Here is an 18932-nt window from a genome sequence, read left to right on the forward strand (position 1 = left end):
AGAGGTATAGTCCACCGTCTTACAGTGGTACAACTACCGAGGATGCGAAAGTTTTCTAGAGAAGTGTCACTGTATTCTTCACACCATGGGTATTGTGGAGGTGAGCGGAGTTGCTTTTACTACATTTCAGCCGTCGTGAGCGACGTATTAGTGGTGGTAGGTTTATGAGGAGGGTAGGCCAGCTGATGCAACACCACTCACATTGACAATAGTTTTTAGAGATGTTTTAGAGGGAGTTTGTTCCCTAGACCCTCCGGGGATGCGTGGCGTACTGAATTTGAGCATTTGCATCGGGGCACCATGACGGTGTAAAAGTAGGCCATCAGATTTAGGGAGTTATCCCGTCATGAACCTACTTTGGTTCCTATAGTCAGAGAGTGAATCCGCAGATTTATTGAGGGGCTCAATTATGGTCTTAGATTAAGCATGGCTTGGGAGTTGGAGATTGATACTCCATTTGTCACGACCAAAATCCAACTAGACGTGATTGCACCTAACCCAACCCGCTGGTAAGCTAATTAACCTCTATCCAATTCCAATAAAATTTTTATAAGACAATTAAGTAAAAGAAAATATCTGAATCTTATACATTCCCCGGGACTGATAGTACAAATCATGAGCTTCTAAGATTTAGAGTTTAAGAAGCTAGTGTAAAATAAATACATCATCTGTCTAAATTATACATGAACATATTTTTCATAAGTCTATAGCTACCATGAATAAGAGGCAGCTATAACAGGAACACAGGTACGTCTATAATGCTAGCTTCCGTCATACACAACAACATTAGCATCCAAAATCTGCACGCAAGGTGCAGAAGTGTAGTATGAGTACAACCGACCCCATGTACTCAATAAGTAACAAACCTAACCTTAGGTTGAAAGTAGTGGCGAGATGGAACAAAGGTCGGGTCCGACACCAATAGCCAACAATAGTTCATAACAACATAACACAAGTAATAAAAGAAGTAATTCAGAAATAGAATGCTCAGCTCGTTCACAGTTCTAGAAAATAGGCATGCTTTTCAAGTAAATCAGTGAAAATCCAAATCTTTTACTGAAATCGCCAAAAATATTAGTAAGTTTGAAAACTGTAATTTTTTCCAAAAAGCTTTCAACAGGTAAATGTTTCATTCTCAAATGGCATGAGGAAAATACATATCTATGCCTAAATGTCAACATGTGTGAGAAGTCAGGAATGACGTGATACCGTACATCATGAAAAAAATGCATCTCTATGTCTGTATGTCATGTATGCATGTCAATGCAATGTATCTCAGAGATGAACTCATGCACTCACACTCTCAAAGTACTTAATCTCATTGTCTCGCATTCTCTCTCACCATGCTCAATACTCAGAACACTCAATTACTCAGCACTGTACAATACCTGCTGCAGTGTGCAACCCGATCCACATATAGCCATAAGGCCCATTGCGGCGTGCAACCCGATCCACATATATTGTCACGACCCGAATTTCCCACCTTCGGGAGTCGTGATGGCATCCACTCGTGAAAGCTAGGCAAGCCAACAGTTATAGTTTTACCACCATTATTATTACTCAAACAGGAACAAATAATAACTACAACAAAATAATTATAAAATGCGGAAGTGATATAGCAATCCAACAGTTCTAATACATAATACCCCAACTGATCTGGTGTCACAATTCACGAACGACTAAGATTTACTACAAATATAAGTCTGAAAGAAGTACAACTGTTCTCGAAATAGAAGAGACAGAAGAAACTAAAACGGAGAAAGGGCGACTTCAGGCTCTGCGAACGCCAGCAGATCTACCTTGGTTTCCCTGGAATGAAGGCAGCAACCTCAAATCTACTCACAAGGTCCGGCACCAAAATCTGCACAAAAACTGCAGAGTGCAGTATCAGTACAACCGACCCCATGTACTGGTAAGTGTCAAGCCTAACCTCGGCGAAGTAGTGACGAGGCTAGGACACAACAACCATATAAACCTGTGCAGTTAAATCATATACAAACATAACAATAATAATAGAAAAATAATAGATAAAGATGGGAAGGGGAACATGCTGCGAGGAATATCAAGTTCTGACAGTAGTTCAACAGCGAAGCATAATAAACACCATATTTGAATCAACAGGAATAATGAAATATTAACACGTGCACGGTATCACCCTTCGTGCTTTTACTCTCGTCCTCACAATAAGAAACAACAAAAACGGCACGGCATTACCCTTCATGCATTAACTCTCACAATCATGGCACGACATCACCTTTCGTTCATTAACACTCACAATATCGGCACCATATCACCCTTCGTGCTTTTACACAAACTCACAAGATCATGCACGGCATCACCCTTCGTGCTTTACACTCTTCCTCACCCAAAAAATAGAAACAATACATCCTGACAAGGGAATCAACAATAGAAACAATAACATCCCGGCAAGGGAATCAGCTATAACCAATCTTGTTTCAACAGTTAACTCCATGAAATAAGGCTCAACGTGAGTCAATACTCAACAATGGTCAATTACCAAGAAAATATCACAAGTCTTGTTCAACATGGATAATCATCAATTTAAGCATGAACAGTACATAATAAGAGTCACAACAGTCATAGTATAAGACTCACTTGCATACTCGACACCAACGTATAGGTACCTGTCACCACACCTATACGTCGTACTCAACACTAACACGTAGAAAATAAGATCACAACACCTATTCCCTCAAGCTAAGGTTAAACCAAACACTTACCTCGATTCCACGGCCAAAATCAAGCCTCAATTACCGCTTTACCTTTCGGTTCCACTTCCAATCCGCTTGAATGTAGTCATAATTTACTTAATAACATCAATAAACGCTAAATAAACCAATTCTGATGCATGAGTATAGATTTCCATTTGTTTTCTCCAAAAAGTTAAAAACCGACCTCGGGCCCGCTTGGTCGAAACTCGAAGTTCGAACCAAAACCCGATTACCCATTCACCCACAAACCCAAATATGCAATTGGTTTTGAAATCCGACCTTAATTTGAGGTCCAAATCCCCAAAATTCGAAAATCCTAATTTCTACCCAAGAACACCCAATTTCCCATGAAAAACCCTAGATTTTGAGATGAAATCATGTAAAAAGATGAAATAGATTGAAGAAAAAGAGTTAAGATTCATTTACCTATGATTTGGGGAAGAACTTGCTCTAGGAAAATCGCCCTTTGGAGTTTAGGTATTGAAATTTTTAAGAATGAAGTGAAAATCCCGTCCAAATGATGTTTTGTTCAGGTGCAGATGTCGCAATTGCGACAGGAGCTTCGCAATTGCGAAGCTCGCAAATGCGAGACAGGCTTCACAATTGCGAACCTTTTGCATGTCTGCTCCTCTCGCAATTGCGAGCAATTTGTCGCAATTGCGATCATTGACCCTCCATGTTGACTTTGCAATTGCGAAGGGATGTTCGCAAATGCGAACAATGCAGGCCTGGGCTTCTTCGCAATTGCAATAAATCCCTCGCAATTGCCAGGCCTGTAAGGCTCGCAATTACGAAGCCTGACCTTGCAATTGCGAGATCAGAGCTTGCAACAATACCAGATGCAGCAGCAACTTTTTTCTAAGTCTCAAAACACTCTGTGGCCTATCCAAAACTCACCCGAGCCCTCGGGGCTCCAAACCAAACATGCACACAAGTCTAAAGACATCATACAGACTTGCTCGCGCGATCAAATCGCCAAAATTACATCTTAAACAATGAATTTGACACCAAAACTCACGAATTCCTCAAGATAGTTCAAAATTTCTATTTTCTCAACCAAGGGTCCGATTTATATCAAATCTCTTCCGTTTTCCACCAAATTTCACAGATATGACATATATTAACGGACTTGTACCGGGCTTCGGAACCAAAATACGGGCCCAATAGCATCAAGTTCCAACACTATTCAATTTCTAAAAACCTTTATATTTTTCAGCAAACAATTTTCTTTAAAAATTCTTTTCTCGGGCTAGGGACCTCGGAATACGATTTCGGGCATACGCCCAAGTCCCATATTTTACTACGGACCCTACGGGACCGTCAAATCACGGGTCTGGGTCCGTTTACCAAAAATATTGACCGAAGTCAACTTTAATTAATTTTAAAGGCCAAATTCAATATTTTTCTTAAATTTCACATAAAATCTTTCCGGAAACGCGCCTGGACTGCGTACGCAAATCGTGGAGAAAGAAAATGAGGTTTTCAAGGCCTCGGAACCCGGATTCGGGTTCTAAAGCAAAAGATGATCCTTTGGGTCATCACATTCTCCACCTCTAAAACAACTGTTCGTCCTCGAACGGACATAGAAAAGTACCCGAGTCGGTGAAAAGGTGGGGATATTGGCTCCGCATATCGGACTCGGACTCCCAGGTCGCTGCCTCAACAGGCTGACCTCTCCACTGCACACAAACTGAGGGAAAACTCTTCGATCTCAACTGACGAACCTGCCGGTCTAGAATACCTACCAGCTCCTCCTCATAGGTGAAGTCCTTGTTCAACTGGACAGTGCTGAAGTCTAATACGTGGGATGGATCGCCGTGATACTATCGAAGCATGGACACATGAAACACCGAATGCACAGCTGATAGACTTGGCGGCAACGCAAGTCTGTAAGCCACCTCTCCCACTCGATCAAGGATCTCGAAAGGCCCGATGAACCTAGGGCTTAGCTTACCCTTCTTCCCAAATCTCATCACGCCCTTCATGGGCGACACCTGAAGAAACACTCGCTCTCCGACCATGAATGCCACATCACGAACCTTACGGTCGGCATAACTCTTTTGCTTGGACTGAGCTGTACGAAGCCTATCCTGAATGATATTAACCTTGTCCAAAGCGTCTTGTACCAAATTCGTACCCAACAACCGAGCCTCCCCCGGCTCAAACCACCCAACTGGCGATCGACACCGTCTACCATATAATGCCTCATAGGGAGCCATCTGGATGCTCGACTGATAGCTGTTGTTGTAGGCAAACTCCGGTAATGGCAAGAACTGATCCCAAGAACATCCAAAGTCAATAACACAGGGCGGAGCATGTCCTCCAAAATTTGAATAGTACGCTCGGACTGTCCGTCCGTCTGAGGATGAAATGCTGTGCTCAACTCGTCCCGTGTACCCAACTCACGCTGAACTGCCAGAAATGCAAGGTAAACTGCATACCTCGGTCCGAAATGATAGACACGGGCACACCATGAAGCCGAACAAGCTCCCGGATATAGATCTCAGCTAACCTCTCTGAAGAATAGGAAGCTGCCACAGGAATGAAATGCGCTGACTTAGTCAGCCTATCAACAATAACCCATACCGCATCGAACTTCCTCTGAGTCCGTGGGAGTCCAACAACGAAGTCCATGGTGATACGCTCCCACTCCCACTCAAGAATCTCAATCTTCTGAAACAAACCACCAGTTCTCTGATGCTCGTACTTTACCTGCTGACAATTCAAACACCGAGCTACATATGTAACGATATCCTTCTTCATTCTTCACCACCAGTAATGCTGCCGCAAATCCTGATACATCTTAGCGGCGCCCGTATGAATAGAATACTGGGAACTATGGGCCTCCTCTAGAATCAACTCACAAAGTCCATCCACATTAGGCATACAAACTCGACCTTGCATCCTCAAGACTCCGTCATCTCCAACTGTAACCTGCTTGGCACCACCGTGCCGCACTGTGTCCCTAAGGACTAGCAAATGAGGATCATCATACTGCCGATCCCTGGTACGCTCAAATAATAAAGATCGAGCGACTGTACAAGCTAAAATACGGCTAGGCTCTGAAACATCCAACCTCACGAACTGATTGGCTAACGCCTAAACATCCAAAGCAAGTGGCCTCTCACTCCATATACACAACGCTGCCCATACTGGCTGACTTCCTACTCAAAGCATCGGCCACTACATTGGCCTTCCCCGGATGATACAAGATGGTAATATCATAGTCTTTGAATAGCTCCAACCACCTCCTCTGCCTCAAATTTAGCTCCTTCTGCTTGAACAAATACTGTAGACTCTTGTGATCCGTGAACACCTCACATGACACGCCATATAAATAATGCCTCCAAATCTTCAGCGCGTGAACAATGGATGCTAGCTCCAAATCATGAACTGGATAATTCTTCTTGTGAATCTTCAACTGTCGCGAAGCATATGCAATAACCTCGCCATTCTGCATCAACACCGCACCAAGTCCAATACGAGATGCATCACAATATACTGTAAATGGCCCTGAACCTGTGGGCAAAACCAACACCGGCACCATAGTCAAAGCTTTCTTGAGCTTCTGGAAGCTCGCCTCACACTCGTCCGACCACCTGAACTGGGCACCCTTCTGGGTCAACCTGGTCATCGGGGCTGCTATAGATGAAAACCCATCCACAAACCGACAGTAATAACCCGCCAAACCCAAGAAACTCCGGATCTCCGTAGCCGATGTGCGTCTCAGTCCTTGACTGCCTCTATCTTTTTCGAATCCACCTGAATACCCTCTGCTGATACAACGTGACCCAAGAAGGCAACTGGACTCAACCAAAACTCACATATTGAAAACTTAGCATACAACTGACTGTCTCTCATAGTCTGAAGAACGACTCGAAGATGCTGCTCATGCTCCTCTCAGCTGCGGGAGTAGATCAAAATATCATCAATGAAGACAATCACGAAGGATTTCAAATACGGCCTGAACACTCGGTTCATCAAATCTATGAATGCTGCTGGGGAATTGGTCAACCCAAATGACATCACCAGAAACTCATAATGCCCGTACCGAGTGCGAAAAGCTGTCTTAGGGTCATCGGATGCCCTAATCCTCAACTGATGGTAACCCGATCTCAAATCAATCTTCGAAAACACTTTGGCACCCTGAAGCTGATCAAACAAATCATCAATCCTCGGCAATGGATACTTGTTCTTGACGGTAACCTTGTTCAACTGTCGATAATATATACACATCCTCATCTACCCATCCTTCTTCTTAACAAACAACACCGGCGCACCCCAGGGCGAGACGCTAGGTCTAATAAAGCCCTTATCAAGCAAGTATTGCAACTGTTCTTTCACCTCCTTCAACTCTGGCGGGGCCATACGATATGGCGGGTTAGAAATGGGCTGAGTGCCCGGAGCCAAATCAATGCAAAAGTCGATATCCCTGTCGGGTGGTATCCCCGGCAGGTCTGCAGGAAATACCTTTGGAAACTCCCGAACAACTGGCAGGGAATCCATAGAAGGAACCTCAGCTCTAGAATCACGAACATAAGCCAAATAAGCCAAACACCCCTTTTCAACCATACACCGAGCCTTCATATAAGAAACAACCCTACTGACAGAATGACCAGGAGTCCCTCTCCACTCCAACCGAGGCAACACCGGCAAAGCTAAGGTCACGGTCTTGGCATAACATTCCAATATAGCGTGATAAGGTGATAACCAATCCATCCCCAGACTAACATCAAAGTCAACCATGTCGAGAAGTAGGGGGTCTACACGGGTCTCAAGACCCCCAATAATAACCACACACGAACAATAAACACGATCTACAACAATAGAATCACCCACCGGTGTGGACACATATACAGGAGCACTCAAAGAATCACGAGGCACAACCAAATACGTAGCAAAATAAGATGACACATAGGAGTATGTAGACCCTGGATCAAATAGAACTGAAGCATCTCTACCGCAAACTGAAACCGTACCTGTGATAACGGCATCGGATGCCTCAGCCTCAGGTCTGGCTGGGAAAGCATAACATCGGGGCTGAGCCCCACCACTCTAAACCACATCCCTGGGACGGTCTCCTGCTGGCTGGCCTCCACCTCTAGCGGCCTGACCTCTACCCCTAGCGGCCTGACCTCCACCTCTAACACCTCTACCTCCACCTCTAGCTGTCTGACCCCTGCCCCTAGCTGGCTGAGCGGGCGGTGGAACACCCGGTGCCTGAACCATGGCACGAGAACCCTGATGCTGAGAACTGATCGACGCTCGAGGGCAAAATCTAGCAATATGCCTCGGATCACCACAAGTATAACAAGTCCTTGACTGCTGGGACTGCTGACCCTGAAACTGACCCTGACGGCCTGAGTAACCACCCTGAAAACTCTGGAGCGGAGGTGCACCGATAGGAGCTGGTGATGCACTGTAGGGTAGCTGATCTGAATACTGCATGTGAGAACCACGACCACCTGGAGCACCGTGAGAAGCCTGTAGTGCTGAATGAAACGGCCTGGGAGGATGGCCCCAACCAAAAGAATCCCTGCCTCTAGACGAGGCACCACTGAACCTACCAGAATGATGAGGTCTCTTGTCAGACCCCTGACCGCTCCCCTCAGCTAGAACCATCTCAACCCACCTGGCCACATTGGCCGTATCCTGAAAAGAAATCTCGCTCCCTGTCTCCTTAGCCATCTGCAATCGAATAGGCTGAGCGAGTCCCTCAATGAACCTCCTCACTCTCTCTGTCTCTCGGTGGGGAGTATAAGAAGAGCATGACGAGCCAAATCAACAAACCTAGTCTCATACTGGGTAACAGTCATAGAACGCTGCTGGAGGCGCTCAAACTGCCTCCGATAATCCTCTCTTCGGGTGATAGGGAGAAACTTCTCCAGAAATAGCTGAGAGAACTGATCCCATGTCAAAGCAGGCGACCCAGCTGGTCTAGCCAAACAAAAATCCCTCCACCACTTCTTGGCGGAACCTGACAAGCGAAAAGCAGCAAAGTCGACCCCATTGGTCTCCACTACCCCCATGTTCTGCAAAACCTTGTGACAACTGTCCAAATAATCCTGGGGATCCTCTGAAGATGTACCGCTATAGGTAGTAGTAAAAAGCTTGGTGAACCTGTCCAGCCTCCACAAGGTATCAGAAGACATAGCTGACCCATCATCGGCCTGTGCTACAACACCCGGCGGAACTACCCCAACTGGCTGAGCTGTTGGAGTCTGAAACTGGGGAGCCATCTGCTCCAGAGTGCGAGTGGCAGGAGTCTGTGCTCCTCCTCCAGCCTGAGAGACAGCTGGTGCTACAGGGAATATGGCTTCCTGAGTGACACTTTCCATAAGGCCCACTAGACGGACCAGAGCATCCTGGACTACCGGGGTGGCGATAAACCCCTCTAGAACCTGAGTTGGCCCTGCTGGAACTGTCTGGGCCGGAGCCTCATCCTCAAACTCTGCCTGAGGCTCCGCCGCTGGGCCTGCTGCTCGAGCTCTGGGCTAAACCCTGCCTCAGCCTCGGCCTCTAGCACGGCCTCGGCCTCTGCCCCTCGTAGGAGCTGCCACTGGTGGCTCGGGCTGCTGGTCAACTGATGAAGTGGTACGTGTCCTCACCATCTGCGAAAGAACAGAGTGGAAGTTCAATTAGCATTGAGAAATCAAGTCGCACGACAGGAAAGAATAGATGTGAAGTTTTTCCTAAACTCTGTAGCCTCTGGGGGATAAGCACAGACGCCTTCGTACCGATCCCTCAGACTCTACCTAGCTTGTTTGTGAATTTGTGAGACCTAGGCAACCTAGTGCTCTGATACCAACTTGTCACGACCCGGATTTCCCACCTTCGGGAGTCGTGATGGCGCCTACTCGTGAAAGCTAGGCAAGCCAACAGTTATAGTTTACCACCATTATTATTACTCAAACAGGAACAGATAATAACTACAACAAAATAATTATGAAATGTGGAAGTGATATAGCAATCCAACAGTTCTAATACATAACTACCCCAACTGATCTGGTGTCAAAAATTCACGAACGACTAAGATTTACTACAATTATAAGTCTGAAAGAAGTACAACTGTTCTCGAAATAGAAAAGACAGAAGAAACTAAAACGGGGAAAGGGGGACTTCAGGCTCTGCGAACGCCAGCAGATCTACCTTGGTCTCCCTGGACTGAAGGCAGCAACCTCAAATCTACTCACAAGGCCCGGCACCGAAATCTGCATAAAAAGTGCAGAGTGCAGTATCAGTACAACCGACCACATGTACTGGTAAGTGTCGAGCCTAACCTCGGCGAAGTAGTGACGAGGCTAGGACACGACAACCATATAAACCTGTGCAGTTAAATCATATACAAACAGAACAATAATAATAGAAAAATAACAGATAAAGATGGGTTGGGGAACATGCTGCGGGGAATATCAAGTTCTGACAGTAGTTCAACAACGAAGCATAATAAACACCATATTTGAATCAACAGGAATAATGTAATAGTAACACGTGCACCGCATCACCCTTTGTTCTTTTACTCTCGTCCTCACAATAAGAAACAACAAAAACGGCACGGCATTACCCTTTGTGCATTAACTCTCACAATCATGGCACGGCATCACCCTTCGTGCATTAACACTCAGAATATCAGCACGGCATCACCCTTCGTGCTTTTACACTCACTCACAAGATCATGCACTGCATCACCCTTCGTGCTTTACACTCTTCCTTACCCAAACAATAGAAACAATACATCCTGGCAAGGGAATCAACAATAGAAACAATAACATCCCGGCAAGGGAATCAGCTATAACCAATCTTGTTTCAACAATTAACTCCATGAAATAAGTCTCAACTTGAGTCAATACTCAACAATGGTCAATTACCAAGAAAATATCACAAGTCTTGTTCAACATGGATAATTATCAATTTAAGCATGAACAATACATAATAAGAGTCACAGTATAAGACTCACTTGCATACTCGGCACCAACGTATAGGTACCCGTCACCGCACCTATACGTTGTACTCAAACTAACACGTAGCAAATAAGATCACAACACCTATTCCCTCAAGCTAAGGTTAGACCAAACACTTACCTCGATTCCACGGCCACAATCAAGCCTCAATTACCGCTTTACCTATCGGTTCCACTTCCAATCCGCTTGAATCTAGTCTTAATTTACTTAATAACATCAATAAACGCTATATAAACCAATTCTAATGCATGAGTATAGATTTTCCAATGTTTTCCCCAAAAAGTTAAAAACCGACCCCGGGCCCGCTTCGTCATAACTCGAAGTACGAACCAAAACCCTATTACCCATTCACCCATTAACCCAAATATGCAATTGGTTTTGAAATCCGACCTCAATTTGAGGTCCAAATCCCCAAAATTTGAAAATCCTAATTTCTACCCAAGAACACCCAATTTCCCATGAAAAACCCTAGATTTTGAGATGAAATCATGTAAAAATATGAAATAGATTGAAGAAAAAGAGTTAATATTCATTTACCTATGATTTGGGGAAGAACTTGCTCTAGGAAAATCGCCCTTTGGAGTTTAGGTTTTGAAATTTTGAAGAATGAAGTGAAATCCCGTCCAAATGATGTTTTGTTCAGGTGCAGATGTCACAATTGTGACAAGAGCTTCGCAATTGCGAAGCTCGCAAATGCGAGACAGGCTTCACAATTGTGAACATGCTGCATGTCTGCTCCTCTCGCAATTGCGAGCAATTTGTTGCAATTGCGATCATTGACCCTCCCTGTTGACATTGCAATTGTGAAGGGATGTTCGAAAATTTGAACAATGCAGTCCTGGGCTTCTTCGCAATTGCGATAAAGCCCTCGCAATTGCCAAGCCTGTTAGGCTCGCAATTGCGAAGCCTGACCTCGCAATTGCGAGATAAGAGCCTGTAACAATACCAGATGCAGCAACAATTTTTTTCTAAGTCCTAAAACACTCTGTGGCCTATCCAAAACTCACCCGAGCCCTCGGGGCTCCAAACCAAACATGCAAACAAGTCTAAAGACATCATACGGACTTGTTCGCGCGATCAAATCGCCAAAATAACATCTTAAACAACGAATTTGACACCAAAACTCATTAATTCCTCAAGATAGTTCAAAATTTCTATTTTCTCAACCAAGGGTCCGATTTATTTCAAATCTCTTCCATTTTTCACAAAATTTTACAGACATAACGGACCTGTACCGGGCTCCGGAACCAAAATACGGGCTCGATACCATCAAGTTCCAACACTATTCAATTTCTAAAAACCTTTATATTTTCCAGCAAATAATTTTCTTTAAAAATTCTTTTCTCGGGCTAGGGACCTCATAATTTGATTCCGGGCATACGCCCAAGTCCCATATTTTACTACGGACCCTACGGGACCGTCAAATTACGGTTCCGGGTCCGTTTACCAAAAGTGTTGACCGAAGTCAACTTTAATCAATTTTAAAGGCCAAATTTAATATTTTCTTAAATTTCACATAAAAGCTTTCCGGGAACGCGCCCGGACTGTGCACGCAAATCGAAGAGAAAGAAAATGAGGTTTTTAAGGCCTCGGAACCCGGATTTGGGTTCTAAAACAAAAGATGACCCTTTGGGTCATCACATATATATAGCCATAAGGATCGTTGCAGCGTGCAACCCGATCCACAAATATATATATAATCAACTGCGCTCACTAGGGGTGTGTGCAGACTCCGGAGGGGCTCCTTCAGCCCAAGCGTTATAATCTGCACAGATAACTCACCTGCTGCATGAACAACTCACGTGCTATAGTATATATATCAAGATTTGCACGGACAACTCACGCGCTATAGTATCAATATCAGGATCCGCACGGACAACTCACGTGCTGCATAGATAACTCACGTGCTATAGTATCAATATCCTTACAATCAGGCCCTCGGCCTCACTTAGTCATCAATATCTCCAATGTCTCGTGCTCATAATGCCATGAAACTAGCCCAAAATGATGATGTGATGTGTCAATAAATAGCAACAGAGACTGAGATATGATATGAAATGAATGAACATGACTGAGTATGAAATTGCAGTTTAATCAAATAATTCAATAGCAGAAAAGACATCAGCGGGTCCCAACAAAATAAGCATGAAGCCTAGACATGGTTTCTAACATGGATCACAGCTCAATAGCTCCAGTACGTAGAGATTTCATGGTTACAACTAAGATGAGGTAACTACACAGTACCACAAGAATAACAGAGTCACAATTCACACGATGCACGCCCACACGCCCGTCACCTAGCATGTGCATAACCTCAACACCAAACACATAACACGTAATTCGGGGTTTCATACCCTCAGCACAAAGTTTAGAAGTGTTACTTACCTCGAACAAGCCAAATCCAATACCTAGCAAGCCAAACGATGCTAAAAAAATGTCATCCCACGCGTACCGACCTCCGAATGGCTTGAAACTAGCCCAAGAAAACTCAAATACATCAAATAATTCCAAAGAAAACAAACCCAATTGATAAAGGTCGAATCTTTAATCAAAACCCCAAAATCGACCAAAAAGTCAAACCCGAGCCCTCGCCTCGGAACCCAACAAAACTCACAAAATCCAATAACCCATTCAATTATGAGTCCAACCATACTAGTTCACTCAAATCTAACTCCGAATCTATGTTCAAACTTAAAAATTCACTTTATGAAAATTTAGACAAAACCCCCAAATTTCACTTTGAAATCATCAATCAAATGCCAAAAACGAAGATGGATTCATGAAATAACCAAAATCGAGTATAAAACACTTACCCCGATCCATATAGTGAAAATCTCCTTAAAAAAATTGTCCAAATCCGAGCTTCCCATATCAAAATATGACCAAATGAACAAACCTTCGATATTAAGTATTTTTGTCCAGCTGTTCTACCTCATTTCGTGTGCCAAACGATCCCGAAACTCACTTTTGATTCCTCCAATCCTTGTGAACTTTCAATCGACTTAGGCTTTCTAATCACTCCATTTGACCTTATAATGAAGGAGATATGTTGGTTTCAATATTTGGAAATAGTGCAGATTTTTAAATAAGAAGTCAGTGGCAATTTCGTAATTAATTTGATAAATCTAACAACCCAATTCTTAGTAAATGATCATAAATTCCTCATACAATGTCCAAATTCGACGATTCGTTTTGCTATCGATCCGCAATTACGATACGGATCTAATGCTTCAATAAAAATAGAAATTGGAGCTCATTTGTTTAATGTGGTACAATTTATGCTTGAAGAAACGACGTCGAAACATAAAAAATGAGTGCAACACAACCCAAACCTATCCGAAACTCACCCAAGCTCTTCGGGACCCCGTACAAACATACCAACAAGTCCCATAACATAGCATGGACCTACTCGAGGCCTCAAATCACGCATAACAACATCGAAATAACGAAACGCACCTTGAATCGAATTAATGATCTTTTCAACTTCCAAAACTCGTACCAAAACATATCAAATTAACCTAGAATGAACCTAAATTTTGCACACAAGTCCTAATACATCATGCCGAGATACTCATACCCTCATACTACCGAGCGAAGTGCAAATGTTCAAAATGACCGATCGGGTCGTTATACCATTTCAGCAGGTTATGGAGATTGCCTGGAGGTTAGAGCATATCAGGAGTGAGGAGAGGGAGGATAAGTAAACCATGCGGTCTCGAGGTTCTGGAGGATTCAGTGGATTCTACTCTTCAACTATGACCCATCACGGCAGAGGGTCGGGTAGTCGGCCAGTCCAGTCTGCACTTTAGACTACTTGTGGTGCTCCAATTAGTCAGGGACCTCAGGGTACTATTATGGGGCAGTCATATTTTAGTGCGCCACCTACACGGGGTTCCTCAGCGGTTATTCCGGTTATCCGGCACAAACTCAGTACGAGCAGCCATGCCCATAGAGAGGTTGTTATGAGTGTGGCGATACTAGGCACATCATGAGAGATTGTCCCAGACTCGGGAGTGGTGCATTTCATCAGAGCACATAGACTGTGGGCTCCATTTCATTAGCTACTCCACCTGCACAGCTAGCTAGGGGTCGAGGACAGGCGGGTAGAGGTCGCCCTAGAGGGGGAGGCCCGACCCGGTTATATGCTTTCCATGGTATGGCTGAGGCTACTACACCATATGGTGTTGTTACATGTACGATTTTGATTTGTCATAGATGAGCATCAGGCTTATTTTGATCTTGTTTTATTTATTGGTGCGAGTCCTCCTATCTTGCTTCATATATGGGTGAGTTTCGTGATTCTTGTACTCTACTTATGTGTTTATCTCTATAGAGGGATTCTATAGTGGTAGCCCGTGTCTATCATTTTGTTTTATTCTCTACTCATAGCTATGAGACTAGAAGGGACTTTCTGGTACTCATTACGGTAGGTTTTGATGTGATTTCTAGATGATTTGGGTACGATTTGTGATTTAGGTGCTCTATCGGTATGGTAATTATGTTACATGTTGTGATTTTATTCACATAATTGAGTTAGTGGAAGGTATCGGTTGGTGTGATGTGTATTCTACTTGTGATTCAGAGTTAAGAATTGGATCCTCTCATTTTCGTGTGGTTTGATATGTTCGAACCGGGTGACGTGCCGCGATGGAGTTATATTAGGATGTGATTCTTGTAATTAGTTCCTATGATTTGATTCTCCCTTGTGAAATGGATCCGTAGTATGGTACTGATAGGGAGTTGTACCTGTCGGACGTGTTTAATAGTTTTATCATTTGTTTCTCTTTCCATATTCAGTCATATTCGCGTTGTGCTTATTGGGTTTAGCTTGCGATTTGCCCATGTGGTTGGGTGTGACTTTGTTGATTTGGCTGAATGGTTATGGGATCTTCATGTTTGTTGCATCGTCGTCAGTGTTGTGAAGGTTTGGAATAGGGTCCTAGTTGTAATGAGATTATATACCGGTGTTGGATTTGGTCATGGGCAGCTATCGTGGTTAGAGTTATTGTTATGGGCATGTGTGTGATGTGTTATGTCGTGGTTATACATTGGTGGTGTATATATGAGCAGTGGCAGCTGGTTGAAGTTGATACAACATGTAGATATGGGAATGGGTCTTCGGGGAATATCAGATAGTGAAAAATTTGGTTCTAAAGCTTATTGGTGTGGGTGGAAGGAATAATCTTCACTTGAGATGGTGTTGCTGGGCTTATGTGGATTGCGGTAACGTGGGATCACCCGCGAGTTTATGTATGGTGATTTCATTAAGTGGTTTCGTGGCTTCGGGACGGTTCTTGGCACGTTCGAGGACCAACATCTGTTTAAAAAGGGGGAGAATGTAACGATCCAACCGGTCATTTTGAGATTTAGCGTTCCATTCGGTTGCTTAAGGTCTCGAGCAGCTTCATATTGTGTATCATGACATGCATGTGTCGTCGAGTTTGATTTTCGGATGATTCAGGATTGATTTGGAAGAATGATTCTTATTTTAGAAGCTTAAGTAGCAAGAGTTGACCGGAGTTTGAGTTTTGTATAAACCACTCTGGAATGGTATTTTGATGATTCCAATAGATTTGTATGGTTATTTTGGACTTGGGCATATGCGCGGATTTGCATTTGGATGTTTTTAGAAGGTTTCGACACTATTTGGCGAAAGTTGGCAATTTGAAGGTTTGGAAGGTTCATAGGTTTGACCGGGAGTTGACTTCGATGTTACCAAGTTCGGATTATTGTTCTAAGAGTTGGAATAGTTGATATTTCATTTGGAACTTGTATGCAAAATTTGGGTTCATTCCGGATTGGTTAGGCTTGAATCGGACGCTTGGTTCGAAGCTTAAAGTTTATGAACTTAAGAGATTGATCTTGATCGATGATTCGTGGTTTTGATATTTTTATGTGGGATTTAAGGCCTCGAGTAGGTCCATACTATGTTTTGGGACTTATTGGTATGTTCGTACGGGGTCCCGAGGGACTCGAGTGAGTTTCGGATAGGTTTGGGTTGTGTTATGCTCATTTTTGATGTTTCGACGTCGTTTCTTCAAGCATAAATGGTACCAAGTTAAGCAAATTAGCTTCAATTTCTGTTTTGATTGAATCATTAGATCCGTACCGTAATTACGGAGCCATAGCAAAAAGAATCATCAAATTTGGACATTGTATGGGGGTGTTATGCTCATTTTTGTGTCGGAGAAGAGAGCTGGTGCTGGTGTTCACAGATGCGAAGTTGGATCCGCATCTGCGACCTCGCATGTGCGAAAAATGATTTGCAAAAGCAGAAACGACAGCTGGAAATGCGCAGATGCGGCTTTTTCGTGCAAAGGGGGAAATGCGTGTGTATTAAAAAAATTAGACTGCATTCTTTTGCTATTTTGACCATATCTTGAGTTCTAGAGCTCCGATTGAGGTGATTTTCGCGGCGTTCTTCTCATTTTTCCATGAGGGTCAGTATATAATCTCAATTTATGTATTTAACATGATTACAGTAACTCATTTGTGAATTAATCTATGTTTTGAATGGAGAATTAGGAGTTTTTATCAAAAACTTTTCTATGAAATGACGAAAGTTGGATTTTTGGGAAGTTTGACCGGGAGTGGACTTTTGGATACCGGGGTCGGATTCTGATTTTGAAAGTTGGAGTAGGTCTGTAATGTCAAATATGACTTGTATGCAAAGTTTGAGGTCAAATCGGACGTGTTTTGATAGGTTTCGGCATCGTTTGTAAAAGTTAGAAGTTCTAAAGTTCATTAAGCTTGAATTGGGGTGCGATTCGTGTTTTTGATGTTGTTTGGTGTGATTTGAGGGCTCTAATGATTCCGTATGATGTTTTAGGACTTGTTGGTAGGTTTGGTTGAGGTCCCGGGAGCCTTGGGTGGATTCCGGATTGGAAATTGGACTTAGAAGGCTGCTGAAGTTTTCTCGTATCTGTGATTTGGTTTCCTTATACGCGATCGCGTGGGATGGTCCGCGATCACGTAGGCTAAGCTGGGCAGTGGAAGGATTTGTTCTTCGCATTTGCAGGCTCCGTATGCGAACGCGTAGTTGTGTGAAGTGGTGCTTTGCGAACGCGTGGCCAAGGTCACGTTCGCATAGTGTTTATGAGGCATAAGCTGGGCCACGCGCTTTGTTCATCGCGAACGCGTGGGGTCGTTCGTGATCGTGTAAGTCTGAGGGCCAATGCATCGCGTTCGCGTGGCGTTTTCCACATTCGCGTAAGGTTAATTTCTGGGGCAACTAAGTTTTGCTTCGCGATCGCGAGGCTATTTATGTGATCGCGATTAAGGAACATCTGGGCGGGTTTAAACATTTGAAAATTGAGGGTTTGCCATTTTCTCCATAGCGAGATTTTGAGGGATTTTCAGAGGAAACATTTGGGCAAGGATTCTATGCTCATTGTTAATTAATATTCACGGGACGAGTAGTATGAGTACATCACAACGGTACCCAGTAAGTGCCAAGCCTAACCTCGGTAGAGTAGTGACGGGGTCAGGTCAGGGCCCTACTAGATTATAATAATTTAGGACAGCAGATATGGTAATATAATGGAAAGACTGAGAAAATTAGCTATGATAAGTTACGGAAAGGTAGCGATACAACACATAGAGATAAACAACAGGGGCGCTCCCGAGGTACCGCCTAGAGAGTACGTGCTGCTGGTATGGAAACTTTAAGGTATATCTGCAAGCGTCCGCAGACCTCGGAGTCCCCTCTATCCTTTTATGTCATTCTTCCTTATTTTTCATAGATATTGATGTATAGAGACAGATAGAAAAATTACTTAGAGCTTGTGACTTGTGACTACCGTGTTTTGGGAGTTGTCTGTACCCGATTTGTTGGTTTACTTGTATATGCCGAGCGGCAGTTTTCCAGCTTTACCTATATATATATATATATATATATATGTACCTATTGTTGTTAAGGTCTAGCTGTTATTTCTGTTGTTATTCCATTTATTCCGCAACTGTTAGGCTTACCTAGTATGAGAGACTAGGTGTTGTCACGACATCATACGGAGAGAGATTTGGGTCGTGACAGTTGGATTTGCCTCGGTATTGTGAAATACGCCTTGTTATTCTGGGCTCTCTAGTAGTTGAATTCCGTGTCCGTGTGCATGAGTTAACTGCTTTACTTTCATTTCCTATTTTCCTGTTATTATTATTATTATTGCGTACAAGTTATTGTAAGTGACTCGCCTTAGCCTCGTCAATACTTTGTCGAGGTTAGGCTCGGCACTTACAAAGT

The sequence above is a fragment of the Nicotiana attenuata genome, chromosome 10 (assembly GCF_001879085.1).
Source record: "Nicotiana attenuata strain UT chromosome 10, NIATTr2, whole genome shotgun sequence".
NCBI classification, from domain to species: domain Eukaryota; kingdom Viridiplantae; phylum Streptophyta; class Magnoliopsida; order Solanales; family Solanaceae; genus Nicotiana; species Nicotiana attenuata.